Source organism: Triturus cristatus, chromosome 2_2 (genome assembly GCF_964204655.1).
Source record: "Triturus cristatus chromosome 2_2, aTriCri1.1, whole genome shotgun sequence".
NCBI lineage: Eukaryota > Metazoa > Chordata > Amphibia > Caudata > Salamandridae > Triturus > Triturus cristatus.
The window spans coordinates 560762519-560779432 of record NC_140582.1 but is presented as its reverse complement, the minus strand read 5'-3'; the positions used below and the strand labels follow the sequence as shown (position 1 = coordinate 560779432).

Below are 16914 nucleotides of genomic sequence, written 5' to 3'. Positions count from 1 at the left end.
CAATCCAGCAATTGAGCCTTAACACATAAGGTTAAGTCCCTATCTTCCTCTTCCTCTCTCTCTGTCACACAAACCAAACACATTCTTACCAATCCTCCCAGAGGAAGTGGTGTATAGGGCTAGCTGAACTTTAGACAGGACCCTAAGATAATAACTAGATGCTCCAGAATTACATTTTATATTTCAACAACGAATCTCCTGATATTAGACAAGAAAAAGGAGAGGCCTGAAAAGTTGAATTAATGGTTGATCCAGAATAGAGAACAATATATTCAACACTTATAATGGTCAATGCTTTAGTGCCCTCCTCCTTCTACTTCTGAGACTAGCCAGCTGAATGTGGTGGTAGGTGGTGTTTCAACTTCAAAGATTTATGAGATTGCTCTATCACTCTTCATAACTAAAATGAAATGTTGAGGGACTTCTACAGAGGTTAACTGAAAATGTTTGGGTACCTAAGTCAAGGCAGAATGTGTCTTTGTAAACAATGGTAATGGTAATTAATGATTGGTTTCAATAACTGTCTGATCAAAAGATTTCAACCAAGAAAGGAACAATAATGCATTGTTCAAGCTACAAAATTAAAAAAATAGTAAATATTAACAAAATACCATCAAAACCTGAAAACAAACATTTAAAGAAAAATTTTAAAAATTGGTGTAACTATTTTTGATAAAATTCAAAGGGGAAATCATTAACAAAAATGTAATTGTGAATACACATCCATGAGAAATTGACGAGAACTGGTAGAAACATTCGTGTCACCCTCGGTATATTAAGAAACAGGAAAGATTATGGTGACTTGATTGGAAAAGCTCAGACTGCAGTGCTGCATCCTTCTAACACAGTTCTATAGCAAACAGTAAAATGCATTAACAAGAACCACCATGACAGTTGTTTCTGCCGATGCCTTTATAACTGACTGTCTGCTTGGCAGCCATTTATAAATTAGGTGAGAGGCCTCTCCATGATGGGGATTGACTAATTTACTCTGTCCCAATGGCGAATAGCAGGCTGCCTGCCCGAATTTAAATCCAGGCCAAAGTCATGAAGTGGATTGTGCAACTTCTTTCAGACAATTTCTACTTCTCTCAGAAATTTTAAAGCAGTTGGAATTCTTCAATTGGTGGTGGTCACAGACTGAGGCTGATGAGAGTTTTGCGATCTTGCTTGTGGTAGCTTTTAAATGGTTGAAAAGATCAGTGCAACATGTGATATAAAGGGATGTCAACAACACAGAGGCACTATTTTTGCACACCACCTCCTCCTACAAAGAATGGCCCTCCAAAACAGAATCAATGCCAAAGCACACAACAGCAAAGAACTCTTTGCCATCGCCAAGGAATTTGCCAAACCCAACAGCGAGACCACAGAAGTCCCATCCTCCCAAGATCCCTGCAACACACTCAGCACCTACTTCCACCACAAGATCAAGCAGACCTATAACAGCTTCAACACCCAAGACCCGCCACCACAACCCGCGACGACAATGCCCCCTAACAGATCCTGCTCAACTGGATCCCACTCACCACGGATGACACTCTCAAGACCATGAAGAGCATTCACTCAGGAGCACCCTCAGACCCCTGCCCGCACCACATCTTTCATAGAGCTGCCACCTCCATTGCCCCCAAATTACGCCACACCATCAACTGCTCCATCGAGACCGCCACCTTCCCCGATGACTGGAAATATGCTGAGATCAACGCCCTGCTGAAGAAACTGTCTGTCAACCCAAGAGACCTCAAGAATTTCAGACCCATCTCCCTGCTCCCCTTCCCAGCCAAGGTCATCGAGAAGGCCATCGAAGCCTAACTCCCTGAGTTCATCGAAGCCAACCACATCCTGGACTTCTCTTAATTTTGCTACTGAAGCAACTACAACACCGAGACCACCCTCTTTGCCGCCACCAATGACATCCATCCCTCCTCGACTGGGAAGAAACAGCAGCTCTCATCCTACCGAACCTCTCGGCCCCCTTCATCACCATCTCCCACCGCACCTTAAGCACACCCTACACACAAGACTCCACAACGCCGGCATCCACGACAAAGCCCTGGACTGGATTTGTTCCTTCCTCACTGGTAGAACACAGCGAGTCAGACTACCACCGTTCCACTCAGAATCCAAAAAGATCGGCTGCAGAGCCTCCCAGGGCTCCTCCCTGAGCCCCACCCTCTTCAACGTCTACATGGCCCCACTTGCAACCACAGCCAGGAACATCGTCTCCTATGCAGACGACACTCAGCTGACCCTCTCCCTCACCAATGAACCCAACAACTTCCACTGCGGGATGAATGCTGTCATTACCTGGATGAGAGACAGCTGCCTCAAGCTCAACTCGAGAAGAACGAAGTCCTGTTCCTAGGACCCAACAACTTTGTTTGGGAAAACTCCTGGTGCCCGCTGTGGTAGGAACCCTCCCCCACACTGACAGACCACACACAAAACCTCAGCATCATACTGGGATCCTCACTCACGATGAACCGTCAGATCAATACCGTCTCCCCATCATGCTACCACACATTTTGCCTGCTTCGAAAGACCTTCAGACGGATCCCCACTGAGGCTAGAAAGACAGTCACCCATGCACTCATCAGCACCAGCCTCAACTAAGGTAACGCACTCTATGCAGGCGTCACCCAGAAACTCCTTAGGAAACTACAGAACTTTAGGAACGCCACATCTAGACTGGTCCTCAACCTGCCCTGCTGCAGCCACATCTCCGAACAATTGCGGGAACTCCACTAGCTCCCAGTCAACAGAAAGACACGTTCAAGCTCCTCACACATGCCTACAAAGCCCTCCATGACCCCGGACAAGCATGCCTGAACGACCGTCTTTCATTCCACATATCCACCAGACACCTCTGCTCCACTGAACTGGCCCTTGCCACCATAGGCTCGGATCCGCAAGATCAAGACTGGAGGAAAATACTTTTCCTACGCCGCCGCCAAAACCTGGCTCTTCAACTAAACCTCAGCGCCCAGTAGGACCTGCTGCCACACTCCGCACCCGCAGCACTTTGAGACCCTCGCGGGTGGGTAGTTGCACTTAACAAATACTGATTGATTGATTATTTGTAGGATCAAGGAGGAGCTTCATTTCGGTTAAGTTCAGCATAGCTGGATTATATAACATGGGGCTTTTTTTATTCTACATGCCAAGTCCAGACATTTTAAGAAATTCCAGATCTATTCCCTGATTATCAAGCCACATTTCAGTACTTTGGCAAAATCTATGAAATGTAAAACAAATTTCTACTATATCCAACTAGGAGCATCCCTTTGAATAATAAGGCTTTCAGACTCAAGAATGTACCTCTGCATGTTCTCTATAATTCCACAGCCATCACCCTCTAGACATTATGAAGTTACGAAGCGTCAGTAAACAGAGCACACCAATGTGCATGGGGTAAATATCAAAAGGGATTTCCTGAACTCTGGTATGTAGATCTTCACTCCAAGGAAGAAATTGGTGCAAATGACAAAAGCTCTTCATCTGCATCTAAAGGATGTCTGAGTACTTTCTTCAAGGCTGGTGGCACAACGTGCCTTATTTATAGGTTGGTGCATTTTTAATTTCTTGGGGCAATGAACTAGTGCGTGCCCCCATTTTCATCAGTGTGATATGCCAAATCTGAAAGTAAGGGGTTACATGACACACTTCCTAGGAAATATGATATGCCTCCCAGCTTTACTTTCTGTGGAAGTCCTCTCTCACCTGTTCTATAACATTCCAAGCAGGGCAAGCTGGCAAGACCTGCCACCTTGTGAGAGATGGAACACAGGGTCATGGCTTTCTGATAACTGAGCCAGCTGAGCCTCTGTAAATGGAAACCTAGCAGTTCCTGTACCTCTAAATAAAGTTTATGAGGGAACTCCTAGTCAGAGAAACTTAAAATGGCCACTAAAAGAAGCATATGAATCAATCTTTCCTAGCTCATTGCGAAAGACGCAAAGGGGTAGATTTACTTAGAATTCAGGCACTGCAGTGCAGCATGTAGTTGCACTGTATTCTGTGAATGGGAGAGAGTTGGGAAGTGCCATATCTATTAATATATGTCGTACTTCAGATGTTTCCCTTCACTGTGGCACTTGAGGCTGCCTAGTGCCAACGCAGATACCCTTGCACCATGGTGAAAGTGTGCCTTAGTTACGGGAAGGATTGTTTTTGTGAATGAAGGAGGCATATTCCTCTTTCTATATGCATTGCATGCTGCAGCACACATTGTAAGAAGTAATGACGAAAAACAAACATATTTCTACTTATTACGCATCACTGGGGAAAGCATAGCATTTTGAGTCATTTCAATGTTTACTAGCATAGTAAATCTCGGAATGCACCAAAATCCATGGGGACGCCCATGCTCCGCCCATGGAACACCTTCCCAAAGCAAGATACTGCAAGTCAATAGTATACTCTGTATTTACTAATCCACGCAAAGACAAGCATAGTGGCTTTGCTTGGCTTAGTAAATGCCAAAAAGGAATTTGCATCAGGGCTGCGCCATAAGAGTGACGCAACCCCGAAGCAAAACCTTATTAAATCTGTCCCAAAGGACTGATAGAAGCATCAGCAGTTCCTACTAACACAAAGGATCAATTTGGTGTGCATATTTAATATAAATGTATCCCCAAATAGATTTTAACCGACCTAGTTTTTTTGCCAGGTCTCTCTCATTAAGCGATGTGGCAACAGGTCTAGTGAAGGTGACATTTTTTTCAAAGCAGCAGCATACGGGGCTGAGACAAGAAGCAAAGCTCTGCCGCAGGACTGTCTGGAGAGCTAACAATAAGGGTATCAGTCTGCGGAAAAACCTGGGTTAACTGTATTCATGTCGGAAATATTATTCTAATAATTATTTCTTCACAAGAGCTTTATTTCTGGCCATAAGGGTATTTCAGTCTAATCCTGGAGCTACATGTCTTAGCATTTTTCTAAGCAAGTTCAATAGGGCGGCTACGGTGTGGAATGGCTCAGCTCTGCGCGAACACATGTAGTGTCCCTATAGTACCACATCCCGTCTAACCTTCAGATCCGGTGTCTTACATCCTTGCTGGAGGACATCTCCTTATGTACTCCCTGCATGCCTTTTAACGATGTGAAATGCCAATTACAGGCCAATGCATGAGAAGCAGTTCAAGCCCCTTAATGACTCTTGGGATGATGCTAAGGCCTATATCGATCTTTATAATAATTATAGCATTGTTTTAGAACTACTGTAGTACCCAGAGGCATACTCTCAACTTTCATATCTAGTGCTGTAAATCATTCAATTCACTGAACACTGAAAAAATGCAGGTTATAGATAAAGAATATACAATACGTGTTCTGTATTTTAGTGGATAAAAAAACAAATAATAAATTAGCAAATCCACTGAATAAATGGACAATGCAATATTGTAGCACAGATCTATTAACAGTTATGCATTGAAGTTCAATGGTATAAATAGAAAATATTTTAAAAATTCTGTTTCTCATTTAAAAAAAAAGCCCGAACGGGAAGCTGCAGGCGCAGTCATAAAATCCATTGTGCAACATGTCACACTGTACAAAGCACAAATAAGAATCCACTGAGTGACATTGTCAAGCCATCGTGGTTAAAAATACGTGACATAAAGCAAAACTGCCGAGTGCATAAACTAATGAGGATATTGCATAACTGCAAGGATAGCACCTTAGTTGACTCCCTCCACATCAACACTAACCCTACACTTTCTTGGATTCAAAATATCTGCAATGGCGGGGGATGAGCATTGCATGTAAAAAGAACAGCTTGCTGTGCTCGACCACGTTCATCACCCACACCAGAAACCTACCAATCTCCATAACTTTCGGAATTACACAAATAAAAGTAAATATAGCATGCAGTCGAACACTTGAGAGGTAAGAGGAGCATGGATTAAAATGTATATCTACCTCAACCCCGAATTACGTCTAGTTGCTTTTAGGTTCAACTTCCAAGACGCATCCCTCAAGCAAAAAATAAAGGGCCTCATTTATAAGGCCACTTGCGCCACTGGAACGTCACCTTTTGTGATGTTCCGTGTCGCGGAGCCTGCTCCATATATACGAAGCAGCACTAAGCCACTTTCATTGGCTTGATGCTGCTTCGTAAATATTGTTCCCTTTAACTCAGTTTTCTGCAAAACAGGGGTATGCAATGGGTGCCGCTGAGGGTGTTCCCAGCAACATCCATGGCTTTTTGAAACTGCCCCAGATTTATGAGAAATCGTGAATCTGAGGCAGCGCCAAAAACATACACCTCCCAAGGGGAGGCGTAAAGGAGACACAGCAAGGAGAAATATCTTTATTTCTCCTCGTTTTTCCTTTTTCTATTTGTGCTGCATTCTGCTACACACAAAGCAAGTGGGAAAAGACTCTTGTAATTGTTTTTGTGCAGGAAAGTTTCCCTTCCTGCTCAAAAATAGTTATTTTTGTGTCTGTGTTGCAGTGAATGATTGTTTATGTGCAGGGAGGTTGCTTTCCTGCACATAAACAATCATTAATGAAGTTTTGGTCTTTCTATGTGTGCTGCCGAATGTAGCACACATAGAAAAAGCAAAAACAAGGAGAAATGAAAAAAACAGTACTTTTTGTCGTTGCACCATTTTAACGCCTGCTATTGCAAGGTGTTAGTTTTTGCCGCTGCCTCAGATTAACAAATCCTTGTAAATCTGGGGGAGCATCAAAAAGCAATGGGTGTTGCAGTGGAACGCCCACAGCAACACCCATTGCATGCCACTTTCAGGCACATACCTGCGTGAAAGGGTGCCATATTTACAAAGCGGCGTTAAGTCACAAGAAGTTTGTAGATATGGTGCAGGGCATTGTGCAATCAAAACGTTGCTAAAAGTGACTTCCCTGTGGCACAATCCCCTTGTAAATATGCTCCTAAGATAAAAAAAGTTAGCAAAATTCATATTATCGCATTATATTTTTATCATTTGCCTTCTTCTCCATTTATATTCTATGTCTAACTGCTCAACTTCTCGCCATTAGCACATTCATGTGGATGCAGTCAAAGGTGTAAAGAAACCCACTAATTGCTCAGTTGTCTTACTGCCTGAAGTAGATACTATGGACTGATTTTTATCACAGCCAATACAAATTTAAAATTGAGGTCTTCAGAATTTATCAGATGCAATAAGTATTGCCTAATATTACTTTTTGTGGAATAACATGAGGATATTTGGCACTAACCGTACCAAAATCCACGTCTCAATACATACCAGGCCCTTTTCCTTGTTAAATTCTGGAAGGTTTTGCCAGGATAAATTTTGATAAAGCGCGCAATCTTTATCTAACTTGGTGTTTATTGCATCGTTTGTAATTGCAATCCCTGTTCAAATATGTGTTTCATGCAATTTATAAGAAAGTTGAGAAACAGCTTGAAAATTAGATATCTGTGCATTCGATCTTGCCCAAGGTATCCCTGGGTGTTAGTCTGAACCCGCCAGTACCAAGTGTTATACCTGGCCCTTTCTGCACGGTCACCCCAGATTTTGGCCTTCCTTTGCTGAACTTGTTTTTTGGCTTTAAGGAGTCTGTATACTTTTTCCCTGCTAACTATTGGTAAAGTACTTGTGCTCTCCCTTGAAAACATGATGACACTGGCCTGTACCTGAATGGTACATTAATATACTTGTGAGTCCCTAGCTAGTACTTTGTACTATGTGTAACCAGGGCATGTCAATTAAATTCTACTAGCATCACTCATTGTGCCACCCACTTAAGAAGCCTTTTAAAAACTATTCCAGGCCTGGCATTGCAGTCTGTAGTTCAGGTTTAAACTGCCATTTTGGCCTGGCAAAAAAACGTTTTGGTAGGCCTAAACCTTTCTCTTTAATACTTGTACATCACCCTTAAAGTAGGCCCTAACAGCTCACAGGGCAGGGTATTTAAAAAGGTAGAACATGTGTGTTTATGTGTTACAAGTTCAGACAGTGAAAAACCCCTAAAGTCATTTTTCCGTGTTGTAAGGCCTACCTCTCTTATAGGCTAACACTGGGTTACCTTATTTCAATTAGTAAGTGCTAACCTCAGATTGAGAGCAGATAGAGATATGCTGTTTACATCAAAAATGAATTGTAATTTAAAATCTTCTTTAATGGCAAAGTCACATATTAATTTACAATTTTGAAAATGTCCCTTTTAGAAAGTTGCCCTTTTCCTACTACCAGGCCCCTTGCCTTTGTCACCCAGTTTGGAGCTAGACAGTTTGGAGCTAGACCAGGGGAAGGACTAACCAAAACCAGTTTGGGGGTAGGTCAGAAAATTCCCTCACACAAAGGTTGGCACCAGGTATAAAAATAGGACCTTCAAAACCACTCTTCAGAATACTCCGGGATCTGTGGAAGATTCAGAAGAACGACTGCCCTGCAGACAGAAAGACCGCTCTGCAGCTTGAAGGACTGCCTTCTTGTCTGAAGGAGGCTCTTCTTGATAAGGGTCAGTTGACTGTACTACTGTGTGAGCTACAGGGACACAACAAGCTTTCTGAGTCCTCTGTGCAACTGCTCAGCTGATCAGCACAAACTGGCCCTGCCTGAGCTCTGCTGCTGGCCTCTGATGGAGTGAGTCCAGATGTTCAAGATGTGCGCCCTCAGGTCCTGGACTCCTGACTGGCATCAGTGGGAGCTCCCCCACAAGAAAAAGGTTATCATCCTGATTTATGGGTTAGACGAGATTGCGAAAGGGCTCATTCAGGCCTTTACTCGTTGCCTGCTGCCACCACTAACAGAAAGATCCAGTGAGATTTGCGTTTTTTGTGCAAACAGAGACTTCTATAACAACAGGCAATGCGAGAATCGCACTTTTTGCTATATCAATGACAGAACCAGACAACCACCTTCGCGCTATATCTATGACCGTCCATGATGCTTAACCTGCTCTTTGCACCCAAAGTCTCCTCCTCGCAGAATCCTCCAATATGAATGGAACTCTACTTGCTTGACATGAGAAGGTGAATTTTCAGCAGGACTAACCTTATCCGTATAAGCGACCCACGCTCCATTGCATTTGGCCTGAACTTGTGAATTTCCCTCAGTGTAGTGCGACCAGATAAGCATGAGTGTCGCATTCTGATTTGTAGCACTATTTTCACACAAAAAACGTAATATCTCAGGTTGTACTGATTGGATTATTGTTGCTGTGCGTACACGGGTGGGGGTACGACTCGAACGTACACGGGTGTACATACACGGGGGTTCGACACGTACACGGGTGTACATACACGGGTGGGGGTATGACTCGAACGTACGGGGGCTGGGGGGGTACGACTCGAACGTACGGGGGCTGGGGGGTACAACTCGAACGTACGGGGGCTGGGGGGGTCGGCGCATACATACGGGGGCTGGGGGGGGTCGGCGCGTACATACGGGGGCTGGGGGGGGGGTACGGCGCGTACCGGGCCACCTACTCTGGTCGTTTCGCGCCGTACTTCGCTTTTCCGGCACTTTTTGGGTGCCGTGAAAATATTGCCGTCCGGACTGCTGTCGGTTCGAATCGTACTTCCTGGGTCGTGAAACGCTGCCTTAAAGCGTCCCGACATCACGTTGCAGCATTCCCGGATCACATTCGTATGTATATTTTCGTCGGTCAGTGTTTTTTACGATTCGTACGGAAATGGTGTTTCCGTGCGAATCGTAATTCCATGTTTGTAAAGTTTTACGACTGGGTACGAGTCGGACGGAGAAAACGCTCCGACCGACGGTTCGTACCCGGTTTTTCCAGGATCGTAATCGGCACCTAAGACTCTATACCGTTCCAACACAGAGCGATATCAGGAACACATTTATGGCGGATTCCCTTTCTTAACAGAGCGCACCGCCCTAAAAGCCTCTATGTGTTCCCTATCTCAAGAACAGCCTTGGAGGTTTAGAACTGGATTGGGGCACGACAGTCCCTCATGTCCCTTCCCTCCCCTCTCACACCCCTTTTTGACAATCCCGACTTTTCTCCAGGGGTTGGCCTTGGGGCCTTTACTGCTTGGGGACAGATGACATGCCGCTCAGCTGGTCATCTTTTTGATGAAGAGGGAGTGCTGTCATTCACACAGATACTCTGTGATTAAGCGCTCCCAGAGTGCGAAAGTATACATTACATGCAATTGCATCACTGGCTTCTCCACCTGTCAAACTGTCATAGGATGCAGAGACCCCTCACACCTTAAGAGAAATGACCTATAACCAAAACATCTGATAATAGCCTCATCTCTGAACTCTACGTCATTCTGTGTCAGTCCCACAGGTCCCCTTCGAATGCAAGTCAGAAATGCTGGGAGTCGGAGCTTGGCAGACATCGATCCTCAGTTGAGTGTCTGAGATTTAATATAGAGAGCGCCATACAGCGCATAACTCTGCAAGTATTGCAACAGCCAACAAGGTTGTTACATGCTGGTACCTTACCCCATCGCTCCTGTATAGGGGTAACCCAGAACGTAATCTGGACTGTTGGAGAGGGTGTGGATCCCCGAGTACATTGCTTCACATTTTGCGGGATTGTCCCAAACTGTCAGAATATTAATCTCAAATATTGAATGATGTAGATTTGTACATAGACATGCAGCTCTCTAGATTTCCTACATATTTAATCCTGGGGCTTCCCAACCCCGCACCTTCCCTTTGTAATCCAGAAGAGGGAGAGAAATGGTATTAGCCCTAGGTGCTGCTAATCAGACTATCTTTACACATTGGGGAACTAGCCATATTCCCACACACTAGGGCTGGCTCCATCGCCACTGGTACATTTTGGGAATGAAAAAATTCACACTCTCACTTACTAATCAGATTACACCGTTTTCGCAGCTCCGGAGCCCCTTTTTTACCCTTTCATCGAAATAATTCCAGGAATTTATGTGCCGGAAATATCTTGGCATACTGTGCTTGATGGAGCTTGCCCCCTCAGTCCCAGCCATACTCACGTCCTGAAGTTCTTGCTCCTTTTTCTTGACAATTGTCCGTCTTGCATGGAGTACCAAGGGCGGGAGGGTGGTAATATGTCAAGATTTGGTATGTTATTTTGAAGGCCAATGTCACTAGAAATTACATACATTGAGTGTTGCGCCGCTCCTGGATTGCTAAACCGGGCACTAAACTTGAACATTTGAATACAATATTTGAACCATAAATAAGGCCTCACTGCTTTTGTGAAAAACTACCGCAGGGTAAAACACAAGTTAATGTAGTGACTTTTGTGGCTCACCCTTGCAGGATTGTGGTCGTTGCCTGAGCGGGGCTTCCACCCCCTTGACCAATAACCTAACTTCTTACACCGAGGATCATACAGAGGTCATTCCACTTTGCATTTACTTGTAATGGGGGTTCAATATTTCATGTAGATGCATAGTTCTATATGGGCCATCTGTAACCAACAAAGCGGATAATGCATTTGCGTGTGAGCTTGACCCCTGTGCAAATAATGAAATATCTTCTTTTTATGTGCATCAGCTGCACCCAGCGCCAGCTTTAGGGGCAGAGCGGTGCAGCCGCACCTGGTGCTGACCTAAGTGGGCGCTGTGTGTAACTTGTTTTTAAAAGCACCTGCTGTAGAGTTCCTGATGCACCAAGCAGTTTTCAGGCAGCAATAAAATGTCAATGTAACTCTGGTGAATAATGTTCCTGCTGCAGAGAGATCGAGTTTTGTCTAGTGGCAGTTTGAGCCATCATAAAGTAGCAGAAAGGGTTAATTAACATGCCTGCCGGAAAGAACCCCTACCATGCAGATCACAGAACTGCATTTTATGTGGAGAGCTCAGTGGATTGCTGCTTTCCTCGCAGAGATTCTATTGTTACAGCAGTTCAAAAGTTGCAATTCTAACATAGACTTATCAATTAGCATCACAGAGCTGTATGCAAATGGCATAATGTAGGTTAGAACATTATGATTTTTCCGTAACCTTTCATTATCTATTCCTGATCTTGCTAAAAAGGATTCATTTGAGTAGATACACATTCTGATTCGTAAAGCCAACCCCATCAGTGCTTTAAAACAAATTAAATGTATGTGAGAGAGTGGCTATGGCGGGAAGAGGGGCCCTCTTGGAGGCTGCTAGTGAGGGAATCTGTGAACGAGGTGAATAGGCGGGGCGGTGCCAAAAACGCTTCTCGCACCGGGTGCCACCAGCGCCAAAGCCGGCCCTGGCTGCAACAGCAGGCGCATATTTGGGAATGCAGAAGGTGCCTTGAAGCCCACTGTGTAATGCAAGGCTATTGTATATTACACACAAAACTGCCCAAGTTTCAGTAGCGGCCCGTGGTGGGAGTGCTGCTGGGCGCTGACGTGGGGCGGGGGAGGGGCAGGATAGGGGGTAGTGAACTACGGATTATGGCTGATTAGAGGTAAGTAAACATATAAATAAATAAAACGAAGTTCGTTGTGTGCACTGCATCGCGTTTGGCACTCCCACCACAGGTCGCTACTGCCAAGTTTCCATTTCCAGCAGGGGCAATAGCTTCAGTAAAGCAGACCCTTATATTCACCCTCCACCAAATGTTGGGTCGTTTACTGCCTGTCAGTATATGTTAGTGGTGGAGGACGCTGCTCGAGAAGATTATGTTGCAAGTAGCATTTACGTCAATTCAACCCCCAGACACATGCAGACGGTAAAACTGGGATTTCGGAACGCCCAATGTTCTTTCACGGTGTGCCTTTGCAGTAACACTTTGTCATCTTTTTCTGTCTCCCATCGGTGCTGTTTGGGAGCAATGGCAAAGTATCAGTTTATTCTTAGCAACATTTCTTCACTGTTGATGTCTTCGTTTGTAATATACAGCAGCACTGTACGTGATGTACCTGCAGCGAAAACCTGCTTTGCAAGTTTCGCAGCACATTATGTAATCCTGGTCGTATTGTTGGTAATTTTAATTTTTGTATTTCGGAATCACTTCAGAACGAAGGGCAATGCAGCTGAGTATTTTATTTAAAAACTTTCAATATTACCATTGTGACTCTCACGCATGAATACATCGGGAGAATTGATGTCTGTCAGAGACAGACGGGCAAATGTGTTATCTAAAAGGATGTAAAAAAGAGGAAAGTTATTTTCAATACATTATTCAACTGCCCGAGCATTTCTAACATATGAATACAGAAAGTTAATAAAACTGTGAATTTAGCATGCCTGTGAGGTGCTGCCTCGGGCTATGCCTGGACCATGATGATGCCAGTTACGTCAGTGCCTTAGACCTTCGAGTCTTCTTGATGCACAGGGGTCACAAGCTCATGAAGGATGAAGGCAAACACAATAGGGGCTGGATTACTTTGATTGTACTTGTAGTTACAGAAGTGCTTGCCATGTTTACAGACATCTATGCCATCATGCCTTTTCATTTAAACATCCAGGTGACCGTATGTTTTCCACAGTGTCCTCCACGTCTGTGAGACCACAGGAGGTGCTCTATACCACGAGGAAACAGCAACCAGATTCAACAAATGTATGAGACAGGTAGACAACTGGATGAGGATTAAATGTCAAAAATGAAATGGAGAAAACAGAGGTACTCCTCGTGGGCAACAACACCTCCTTATGTTCACCAAGTTGGTGGCCACATGAACTGGGCTCATTGTTCATTGTAGTTACAGGATTCACCTTATCCAAATTGGACTGTGGCAAGGCTCTCTTTCTTAAACATCCAACAGAGATTTCTTCATAAATTATAAATGCTACAGAATGCCTCAGAACCCCCAAACATCAATTCGAATCTCAAGTCATTGTCTGGCTTCACTGGCTTCCCATAAAAAAAAAAAAAATGAATTCAAGGCTCTATGCATTGCTTTTAAGGCATTACACAATTCTGGGCCAGAATCGTGAGGAAGAAATTCTGGTGGTACGCTCTGTCCAGAAAGCTCAGATCCTCCACAGTGAAACTCCTACTGGTCCCCAAGTTCAAGCTGGCTTCATGGGAAGGCAGAAGCTCTTTTGTGAGAACTGCCAAACTCTGGAATTCTCTTCCCTTGCAACTGAAGGAAAGTCAGAATCTCCTTTCTTTGAGGAAATCACTCAAAACGTAGCTTTTTAATAATTCGTGTAGAAGCTCCATCAATAGTCAGATGCAGCGCCAAGATGTATCACGGCATTCAAGCACTCAATCATTCATGTGCTGGACTTAGGATGCACCTTGAGTCCACATCTTTCATACTAGAACGTGGCTACTGCCCCTTCACCAGACCACCACGGGCACAGATAGTTGGTAGCACTTGAGATCCTAAAGAGGGACTTTCGAGAGCTATCTACTGTCCCTACTCCAGGGAAAAACCACTTGGTCTCTGATAACCGTGGTCCTGCTCCACTCCATCAGTGTGTGTTGTATGCTTGGGATCCCATTTGGCATTTGATGGGCATCAAGAATGTTGCCTTCTGCAAAGATACATTGCAGAGAGTACAAAACGGTGGTGCCCTGGACAGGAGAATTAATATTGGTTTTGGTGAACTTAGAAATCAAGCAGTCCCTGTGGATGCACCTAGGATACCATGTCATGGTTTCACCCTTTTCTGGTTCCAAACCGCAATGTACATTTTTTCTAGGGCCTGAGATGAAAACAAACTAAAGACATACTAGTCTCATAGAATTAGCCGTACTCCTTCCAGGGTTGCCTGGAAATAAACATCACCTACTCATTCACATAATCTCTTCATCTATGGCCTCAAACCTTGTTGCACTGCCACAAACTGGCTTGGATTCGCACCTATCAGGGTGTATCCACCACAGTCATTAGCATTAGTAACCCTGTTTTCCTGACCACTGAGCACCCACCATTCCACTCTTTTATGAAAGTTGCAGAAAGGAAGCTTACCAACATGTTAGTTACTTAGGGCTTTTGGTATTATGATTATAATTGTTTTACTTGCTGCAGAACCTTAATTAACAGAAGTTTAAGATTGAGACTGGCACCTAAAGAAAATAGGCTTAAATAGAAGTTCTGCTGCACCAGCAGAGAGGGACATCTCTCCAGAAAAAGGCCTTAGATCGTTGTTGTTTTCCCCAATGCAGGAAATAGTCCAAGGACTTTTGTGGAAGCCCTAATTTTGAGACCTGACCTCATAGAAGTGAAAGCGGTATTGCTGGCGCGTGGAGAGGGGCTGACGTTGACCAGGAGGATTAGGAGCAGTCTTGCAGACCCAAACTGACCTGAAAACATTTGTATTGCAACAGACAGTATATGCAGTGATCGTTCATTGCTTTCAATCTGACTTGTACCACAGCATGAGTAGGGGGAAGCCTGTATTGACCATTTTTCCATAATGAAAGTGGCATGAGGGTTTTCCTCTTTCATTCTCACACTAAGGGCAGCATTTAGAAAGTTGAGGAAACTGATAACGCCTCAGATTTTTAGAGAAAACTGTAATTACAAGTAGAATCCACCAGCAGATTTTTCTCCCCCCACTGGGATCTTATTGTGAAGGAAATTCAAACGAGGTGTCTATTCCATAGCTAGAATTTCTTCCAGAAACGAGCAGATTTCTAGTTCCCGCGAACCTTTAAATGAGGCTCCTAGTGTCCTGGTTTCTGAAATTGGTAAATCAACTTCCAGACCATCTTGATTATCTTTATAACCATTAAAGTTAGAGATATTTTTTAGTTTAAAAGTGGTATTGGACCCTTACACCAAATAAGGTCTTCAATGGGTGACGCAGGTCTTATTTTGTTACAGTTACTGAAGAACTTCACTTGGATAGTCAGATCACAAATTGATTAATCTGGTTACTCAATGAGAGGGCAGTAGTACTCAATGAGAGGGATAAGCAACAGTAGCTATCATAGATTCTGCTCGGTATCTAATGAGTACCAGAGAACGTCGTTCTGGTCCAAACATTTTTAGATTCAGTTGATTGTTCAGATGCTGGTGCCATTTGAACCAACAATTACACCGCCTTACCAGTGCAAAAAACAGCATTTACACTGATTGGCCAGTTCAAACAAATCATCTTGCCGTAGTTGGTCAGGTTTATAAATTAAATGGCAGCAGTGCAATTTATGTAATCCAGAAAGGCTGTTGCATAATTGCTCTAGCACCAAAACAATGCAAATATGCCTGCCCCAGTTGGATAATATGAACATTTAAGAAAATCATTTTAAAAGCAGGTAGATGCATCACAAATAGAAGCGATCACATTACAGTTTCAATAACCACTCTATGCAATGATGAGATATTTACAAGCGATCTCTATTGTGTAAAAAGGATTATAAAGCAGATACTGGTGAGGGCAAATATACTGAATTTCAGTAATTATAAAGTTGTACAACCCTTAACTTATTCTAAGAAAGAATAGTCTGAATTGAGATGGATAGAGTCAAGAGAAATAGATCTCTGTCACTTATGACTCACGACCTCAACAGCTGAACTTTTGGAAGTCAGGGAAGCAAACACTTCCTTTCCATATCCCCACAGCCATCCTAACTTCCAAATGAGTAGCATAATTTTTTAATTTAGAATAGGATTATGCCCACTCCATGCACACCCTTTAGGAGTACTTTCTTTCAAGAACGAGGAAGTGCTGTGTGGTTGTGGCTTGCAGATGCATTGCACAAACGTTCACATACAGATTGTCGATATTTGCTAAAACATAGGAAAAATTTAAAAAACCCATATTTTTAAAGCACAAAATTGTCAAGATTGTTTGCAATGCGATTTTCTCAAATGCAAATTATGGATGCAATGTGTGACTTAGCTAGATGATGTTAAAACGCCTCCTCTGCCCAAAATAACACCTCTGCCATGGGTTACTGAGCCAAAAAGGGCATTTTCTGTGCTTAATGTGTGGTGTGTAAAAATGTCAAGCCTATAAAATATTCAAGTGTATTGAAACAGTTTGTGAATGGCCTGCTGGTTATTTTTTATGAAAGTCAATGATGCAGCACTTCACTACTTCAACTACGACAGTGCCGGTGGCCTAGTTACCCCATAGCC

General features: G+C 43.7%; 1 protein-coding gene across 2 annotated transcripts in view; it reads right to left on the bottom strand.

Moving 5' to 3' along the window:
• GUCY1A1 (guanylate cyclase 1 soluble subunit alpha 1) overlaps positions 1–16914 on the bottom strand; it is a 436773-nt gene that overhangs the window by 224853 nt on the left and 195006 nt on the right. The gene's annotated exons all lie outside the window — the stretch shown is intronic.